At 28.6% G+C, this 9431-nt stretch overlaps 1 protein-coding gene across 1 annotated transcript in view; it reads right to left on the bottom strand.

Moving 5' to 3' along the window:
• Nucleotides 1-9431, bottom strand: part of LOC123260484 (syndecan) — a 74567-nt gene that overhangs the window by 34884 nt on the left and 30252 nt on the right. The window lies entirely within an intron of this gene.

Here is a 9431-nt window from a genome sequence, read left to right as displayed (position 1 = left end):
TTCTCTTCAATGCAGATCGATTTGTTGGCTGGCTTGCCTAATACTAACTCGAACCTTTATTACCAGCTATACTGACTCTATATATTAAATATAGAAGATTCTCCCAATATTTCGCTTTCCATATTTTTCATCACCCCTCTCTCTCTTTCCACCCTCCAATTCCTTCATTCTTCGTAATACTTATGCTCAATTTCGCATTGGAAAAAACAAACTGAAAGTTAATACAGCAATATTTGTACTTGGGATCAAAAATTTTCGATAGTTTTTTCATTAAAAAAAATGAAATCGGTTTTTAAAATCTAAAACGGGGGCTTATTAAAACTCGACAGGGTAAAAGTAATATTTTTTATTGTTTATCGAGATTTTTTTTTTAATTTTATTTTATATTTTATATATAATATGTAATATATAATGTATTAGTTATAGGTCAAAAGGTATTGATTAACATAGATAAAAAAATATATGCACATGGCTACTGTGACGATTTTGTCCAATATAAACAATATAATGTTTAAGCCTATACTGTGTACGTACATACACAGTACACAGTTTTGCTCTCGATAAAAATAGAGCTAAGGGTAAAAAGAAAATCCCCTCTACCTCATCACTTCTTTTTTCTATATACATCACGTTTGCTCATCGATTCGTCGTTTTACCACGTCAATCGAATAGAGGCCTCTACTCGAGAAAATATATCGACAAATACTTTAAATACAAAATGGAATCTAGTTTAAGTTTAAAAAAAACCCATTGATTATAAAATTATAATTAATGTAAGTAAATCAAAAAAAAAGCATTCATAAAAATCAAATCTTGGCAGAAATTTTTGACTAAACGGTAAAAAATTTTTTTATAAGTTAATATTTGAATTTTTATTAATAAATTTTTTTTATAATCTAGTATTCTGATTTGATCGATCGCTGTATTTTCGGATTGGTTATTTAGAGAGTGCATTGATTTACTAGACTAAAGACTCTTGTATAAAAGATACTTCAAAGAAATTGGTACTGTTTTACAATATTTCAGCGATTGATAATTCATTTTTAAAGAGATTTATTTCATGAGAATTTTATAGTTCAATTTCTTTCGTTTTGAATACTTAACCCTTCGTAGGTAGCGTGTCTTTTCCGAACTAAGTCGGTCGCATGGTGAGCGCTCCGCCGCCGTGTTAAAATGTACGCGCTGTTGCCAAATGTAAACTAATACTATTTCTTTGTGAGATAAAGTATTTTTTCAATGTTTTATGATTAAATATAATTTTACTTTTATATTTTATCATAAATTTAATTGAATAACAAATTTTTTTTTTTATCACATGTGATTAAATTTAACATCTAAGACCAGATTATAAAATTATAATATGACATTAAATCTAGCTGTCACTTGAAAATTTTTTAATTTTTTTTAACAAACAAATTTTTTCAAAAAAATTATTTTTAACAAATTGCATCTTTAATTTTTTAAAACGTCTGAATGTCAATTTTTTATAATTATTTTTGTCATAATTTATTTGCTACAAAAATTCTTAAAATTATCAAATATCCGCTAAAATTAATTATCATTAATTAATTATCATTAAGACTAGCCGACACAATCTTTGTAGAGGGGTGTGCTATTCACTTATAGTAGCACTGTAAATACCTTGGGTGACTATAGATAGTACTCTCTCATGGGAGAATCAAGTAACAAATGTGTGCAATCGCGCTATGAGTATTCTAGCACAACTAAAAATAAACAATGAAATATTTAGTGAAAGTTTACGTATAAGTTAGTATCTACTTTAATAATTCCTCTCTTTGATTATTGTTGTGCGGCGTATATGAATATGTCAAACAAATTATTATTAAAGATGCAGCGTAAATTGAATTCATGTGTTAGATTTATCTATAAAGTACCAAAATGTGAACATGTTACTCCATATTTCAAAAGTTAGGTTGGCTAAAGCTTGCAGCGAGAAGAGATTATTTCATTGCTTGTCTGTTTTATAAGGAAATTCGACTAAATTATCGGCAGCTATTCGGCTCAAAAACTAGACTTTTGCCTGTAGCACTGCGTAGAGGTGATGTCCGACAAGACTATCTTCGTATACCGCAGGCTAATTGTGTCATGTATGATAATTCATTCTTAATTCATGGCATACATTATCTGGAATGCAGTGCCAGCTGAGACTGTGGCTGTAGATAATTTGGTTGAATTTAAAATGCTTGCTTCAATCACTTTTTTGAACATGACAATTACCAACAATTGCAAATCTTTATTTTGGATCTTATTTAAATATTTTTATTTTAGAATTATTATGACTTTAAATTAAGTTATTTGTTTGTATTAAATAATCTATTTGGATTTTATAACATTTGAAATTAAATCTAATTGCAAACCTTTAATTAGTTAAGTAATCTTGTAACCTATGTAAAACCAATGTAATTTAAATATTGATGGCTTTGAGGGAGCTTTAGGTTCCAGAGCCAAATAAATTTTTATCTATTTATCTATCTATCATAATTAGAATTAAATTCAATCAAAAAAAATAATTTGAAAAGAATTGGCATCCATTGTTATTTTTTTTTTTTTTTAATTCGTTCACCTGAAATTTTTGTTTTCTCATTATTTAAATAATTAGTAATATATAAAGCCAGACATCTGTTAATTTTTAGTATGATGTATTATAAAATAATTTATTTAACAATTGTATTATTATTACTATTTTTATATAAATAATATTTAATATGAGTGTAATTATTACAGTATTTTGAACAAATCACAAGTTATAATGTAAACAGTAAAATTAACCTCAAACATTACTTTATTTTTGTACCTCACATGCGGTAAAACAGATTGAAATAGTGGCGGTATCGACATTTTGGCAACAGCGCAGTTAGAAAATCTCCCGGAGGCTCACTCGCACCGGGCGGCATAGCGCCGCCCGGTTCCGAAAATTGATTTTTTAAGTTACTTCGTAAATATTTTTATGTTTTTTGATAACGTCACAATTTTTAGAAAGGTTAAAAGAATGCACTTAATTTTTTTCAAAATTATCAATGAACTCAATTTCGAGAAAAAAAAAAAAATGCAGAAAAGGCGGCGCCGCGCTCATTATGCGACCTACGAAGGGTTAAATACTTATTTAGAGTGCAAGCCGAGTAGATACATTGATGAAAAAAATTGATTTTATTCACAAAAAAAATTACCAATACTTTTATGACCATAGGTTTTAAATATTTATTTAATGGATAATAGCTACATCAAAAATGGATTGAAGGCAGAAGATGACTTGGAAAAAATGTGGGGATGGGAACTAAGCCGGGAATCGAACTCGGATCTTCCTGATTAGATGTCAAGAATTTTATCGCTCAAGCTACCGTTCCATTCTCAGTACTTGAACATATGACTTGAGCAACCGCGTTGGTATGAAAGTAACTTTTTAAAAAGAAAATAATTTTTGATAATCAAGCATAAAATTCTTTAATCAAGTAAAATTTATTTAGATCTAATTCTTCGAAATTATCTTCTAAGTTCAAGATTTTTTTCTGTTTAGCCAAGTTACTTTTTTTCCAGTGTACCTGTTCCGCACTCGCGCAAAATTGAATTATAATTTTCATTTAAAAAATTTTTATTAATATTAAATTGTATATGTTCTGTTAAAAATTTTTTTAAAAAGTCTTATGGCAAGCCGAATGGCTAACCTAGCTGAAAGTAACGCTATTTATATTGTTTTGACAGTTGTGTTAAGTAATTAATTTATTTCGAGGTATGGTTTTATTAATTTATCAATTATATGTAAAGTTCTTCTGTAAAATATTTTTATATATGTATGTTTGTTATTAGATGCCTGAGGAAGTCACGATACGTGACGAAACGTTGCGGAATTGAAAAATAAATAAATTAACATAACAATAATATAATATTGATCTGTATAAACCTGAACTACTATAGTTATAATTTACTGGGATCTGATTAATTTAAGAATATGTTAATTTTCAATTTTTATGGGAGAAAAAAGCAGAATTGACGAAGGATTTTAGTACAGCTGATTAAAAGATGTTAAAGTTAAAAATAATGCATGAACTTTTTTTTGATAAAAAATTTGAAATTCATGTATCGACGATTATTTTTCTGTTAAAATAAAAATACAAAAATTGTTGAGTTTATCTTGAAAGTAACGATGTAGTGATTTAAAACCTCTGAACACGTCAAAGTACTGATAACATTTTTATTAAGACATAAACCTTAACCTTATAAAACATCTGCTTTAGGAGATGATGTATCTAATAAACCTTAAAGTAATTCTGTTATTTTACACGTCATACAACAGTAATATTAATATTTTTCTCGATTTTACGAGTTAAAGTTCAATTTTCAAGCTTTGTTTGCTCGATCTTTACTTTTTGATTCAAGTAAAGAGTTCAACAAAATGGCCCCTCAGTGACGGTTAACATACCAAAACCATATAAATGTAAAAATGATATTTTCGTACACATAAAATGAATAAAAAAGTGTTCGGGTGAAATGTGTAGCGTGTATAATATAAATAATGATAATAATAACAGAAATGGATAAAAAATCGTGTAAGTGTTAGGGTAACTTGTGAATAATGTAAACCATGAGTTTGGCGCAGTACGATACACCGAACGTGATAGGAATGAATGAGGATTGGGTAAGAAAGTATATAATAGCGAGAGTGAAAAATAAAATGAGACGGATTGACACGAAAAGCCCTCACTACAAAAGCTAAATAAAGCGAGAGGAAAAAACGGTTATCAAAGGGCGACGTGATCCTCTGATACATCGATAATATAAATATAAATTATAAATTTATATTAGACATTACATGTAATGGATAAAAAATGTCTTTGTAAACAATTTAATAAATAACCTATATTCCTTTTATTACCCGGTAAATTTTTCTTTTATTCGGCGACGATCGTCTGTATGTATAAATCGGAAAAATTACTGGTAAAGAAATATATTTCTTTTCCGTGTAAAAAATTTCTGACGTTGTGATACGCTAAAAAAAAGTGTCTGGAATCAAGAGAAAAATTTTTGAACCAAGAAATTAATTGAAAGAGTTACATTGTTTTGAATCAGAATAAAAAATTCTTCAATCGTGTAAAATTTACTTAAACCAAGAAAAATGTTTTTGTCATCCAGATGCAGTACAAAATATATTTTTTCTTCTTTTGATTTGTTATAATATTATGTGAGACAAATATTTTTATATATTTAAAAAAAAAAAAAAAAAAAAAAAAAAGAAAATAAACAAAATCAATAAGAGTAAATGTTGTTGTTGGGCTGTTTATTTGATAAATTTTCTGCTTGGTTGTTAATTTTATGTCTATTGTGCACACAGCATTTTGCGTACGTGAGTATTTAATACCTACGGTCGTTGAACTTTATCATTAACGAGACAATGAAATTCAAATGATGGGTGTGTAATGTTAATTAGAATTTTTTTTTGCTAAAACTTCCAACAATTTCAAAGAACAAAAGTTTATGTTAATCATTTTTTTTCATAACTGCATTGCATTAATTTATTTACTTTTTTTTATGATATATTATACATGTAATATATTGTATATCCGAGATTACAGCTCGACAAAATTCCATGAAAAATGATCTTTTGCACAACAATGCAATGTAACACAATATGCATATATAAAATTATTCCAATGCGGTATTTGAATTTGACCGAGGCTCGCATGAGTATTGATCCATAATTCGAGAAATGTTTGGCGATTATCTCAAGCTAAGCCGATTTCTGGGAACGGATGCTGATTTTGGAGTTATGAATCTTTTCCGAATAATCAATTTAAGCTGTTCCACGTACATTTTGATTCGCCGAACATAAAAACGCCCAGTTTGATAGCTTTTCCAAGTATGTACTTTCATTTTTATGAACGTCATAAACAGATTTATGGTTACAAATCGTAGTTATATCGATTTTTAGCTCAAAATTACTCTGGGGCTAGTAAGCAGAACTAACATTGGGTGTAATGTTATGGTGGGGCTTTTTTTGGAGTCTCTGACCCGATAAATAGGGAAATGCACGATTAAACTCGGTGTTACATCTGCTTTATAATCGGCAGCTTAAAACTGACTCGGATTTCCTGCTCTTACAGATTAATGATGAGGTGAATCTGAAATAACTTTATTTCTTGGAAGACCAGAAAGCCATGGATTAGTCGATAAAAGCTTTACGAGAGAATTTTTCATTTTTTGACGTCCAAAGTTATTAAATTTTCTAAAGAATACTTAATTTTTTCGAACAATGATTCAATTTTTGACTGAATAAGAATCTCAGAAAATTTTTTTAAATTAACTGTAACAATTTAAGAAAAAATTTTCAAATTGTTCCAAAAATTAAAAAATGTACAATTTAAAAACTTTCTTTGAATCGTCAAAAATTTAAATATTGTTCTAAGAAATCTTCGAGTAAATTTGCATTGAAAGTAATTAAAATTTCGCTTCAGACTTTGTTCAAAATTTCTGAACAACTGATACTCAATTATTATGAGCTTTAACTGGAATTCCAACAAATCGATACGAAGACTCAAAAAAGTTGAGATGTCATTACGAATTCAAGCATACGAATAATTTACCCCTATTCATCCAGTAAAAAAAAGTAATTTGTTTTCTGAAGTCTTTAATAAAAAAATAACAAGGAAAAAAAATATCAGGATGTTATAAATGGTGTGTGAAATCGAAAAAAAAAAATCTAAATTATATAGAGATTAAATTAATATTAAATTCTCACGGGAAAGTTGTCAACTCTGGAGTAATTCCATCAGCAGACTAGGCTTTCCTAGTGTACTGCCCGTCCATCTTTCGTATTTCTCTCCACTACTTTCTCTTCCTCTCCTTTCTCATCTGCCTGTAAATCCTCTGAGAGTTCACTCAGCTGAGCCGGCTTAGTTATGCTTAACCTATACTATACCGTGTAGGACTTGCATTTACTCCTACTGCTCCGACTACTCCCTTTTACTTTGCTATACCACCCTATCTGCTCCTCTATTCCTTCACCAACCTATTTTAGATATTATATATAACATATACGACACACAGTCTGAACCCGGATTTTCAGCTCGTGGAAACTCTAAAGGCTTCACCCTAACTCAAATTATTTGTAGAGGTGTGAAAAGCCTCAAAAAGTTGGTAATTTTATAAATGTGCTTACTCAATTGTAAATTATAATCCATAGTTTTTAATGTTATCATGCCATAAAAAGTACGCATCGCTTCATTATGGATCATCTTACCTGCAACAAAAAAAAAAAAAAAAAACAATTATTAACATTTATTTTTTATTTTTTTCTTTAAAATATTCAGAAAATTAAATTGTTAAAACATTATTATTTTAAAATAATTTATTCACTAGATGACTGTTGAAACTATTCAATATAAATATATTGACATATATATATATATATATCACTTTAGTTCGAATTTGATGACTTAAATTGGTTGGGTGACCATTAAAAATATTGTAAGTCATATTATTTGAATTATAAAACTTTGTTTTTAACAATACAACTTTAAAAAAGTTTGGAAAATCCAAAAGTGCACGCCTCATAATCTCATTTTTCACAATAAAATTGATTAAAATAAAAGATATAAAGCAAAATAATAAAAAACAGAAAACTCTGCTATGGTTTAGTGGCGCCATAACTCTAAGGTGAGGAAAAAAAATACTATGATAAAATGTATATATAGGTATAAAGCGGCAGGATGGCCGAGCGGGTTAAGTCATAATCGGGGGTCGCTCCGGTAGCCGACGTACTGGCATGGGTTTTCTCTGTGGTTTCCCCATCGCCATTCGAAAGAGGTGAGGAATATGGTAAATACAGTACAGGAAGCACAAGTCGGTCCACAGCCGCAAGAAATACGCAGAGATTATAAAAAGTTGAAAAAGCAGGTTGCGATATCTAGGTGCGAAATTTGAAAGGCAGAAAATTTGAACGCAGTGAAAATTTGAAAGAAATTCAAACGCAGTGAAATAGAGAGAGGCAGTACAATTGCGATGAAAAAATTGTAAAAGGCAGTTCTTACTGCTGTACAATGTAACAAATCTATCTATCTATATATAGATATACAAAAAAAGCCACAGTCATGTATTAGTTTTTTATAAATAATAATTTAACGACAGTGAATTGAACGCTCATATTAATTGAGAAAATCCGTCGTGGATTACTTTAGATAATAAAAAAAAAATCATTCCGGTACGATCATTTTTTCGACCAATTTCCCTGCCTCATACACCCATTCATATACACGGACGTCTAGAAAAGATTATGTTTAATGTTATTATTCACTATGTTAAACACAAAAATTGTTATTGAAATATATTTTATGTGCCTGACAAATTATTTGACTTGATATAAGTGTACTCATATTAACCTGTAAGTGCGATATAAATAACAAAAATCAATTTCAGTTTTGAGAAAACTGCTTTTTTTAAAATGTCGAGAGTAGAGCACAACCTCAACGCTTCGCTTATGAGGCGTGTAAAAATGGTTGGTCAACAATCTAACGCTGAAACAAAATGTTTTTTCTCTTTTTGGACAGTTTTAATGTTGGCAATATGGGTAATGACGTACGTAGATGTCACGTCAGTCAGCACGCGTAATTTGAAAAATGAGATGAAGAAAAATCGCTTGTTGAAATCGATAAAATATTCTTTGTTAAATACATTAAATTGAAATCTTAATTGAACAATAATTTTTCATTCTATTCGATTTTAATAATTTGTTTAATGTTAATAAATAATTTTTAACTAGAATTATTTATCATTTCATAAGTGTTAGAGATTTATAAATAATTGAGTTTCAATATCGCTTTTTACCATATCATACACAAGGATTAAAATAAAAAATATATTGAATATGGTTTTTGCTATAGAATAATGCAAAGCTCATACAAAATAATTTAAGTAAATTAATTATAAATTTGGATTTTATCGTAAATGTTTCGCTCGAGCAGACTGATAAAATCGTAATTTGAAATTTAACTTTGTTTTTTAATATTAAAATCCCATGAATAAATTTATAATTACATCAGCTGAATTATTAAAGTAACCTTTTTGCACGGGTTATTATATTTTTTAATACGGATTGAACAATGTAAACTGCAAACATTGAAGGATAAATTTATCCATATTTGTCAGCAAAATAACAAAGCAATGAGTAATTATATTAATAGGAGGGTACATATAACTTTGGCGAAGAATATTACATGAACTAATGAAATGCAAATAAAGGAAAATTGTAAAATATAGTATAATACAGTACAAAACAGTTATTATTGTTATTAATTAATAATGTAATATTTGGGCAACTGAATACACACTCAGAACAATAGACTGAATAAATTGAAATATATTGCCTAAAATTGTATCTTTCTCTCTCTGTTTGTGGTGTTCAATAAATGGCCAATCACTAC

Source organism: Cotesia glomerata, linkage group LG3 (assembly GCF_020080835.1).
Source record: "Cotesia glomerata isolate CgM1 linkage group LG3, MPM_Cglom_v2.3, whole genome shotgun sequence".
Taxonomy (NCBI): Eukaryota; Metazoa; Arthropoda; class Insecta; order Hymenoptera; family Braconidae; genus Cotesia; species Cotesia glomerata.
The sequence above is the reverse complement of the archived record's forward strand: the minus strand, read 5'-3'. Positions and strand labels throughout refer to the sequence as shown.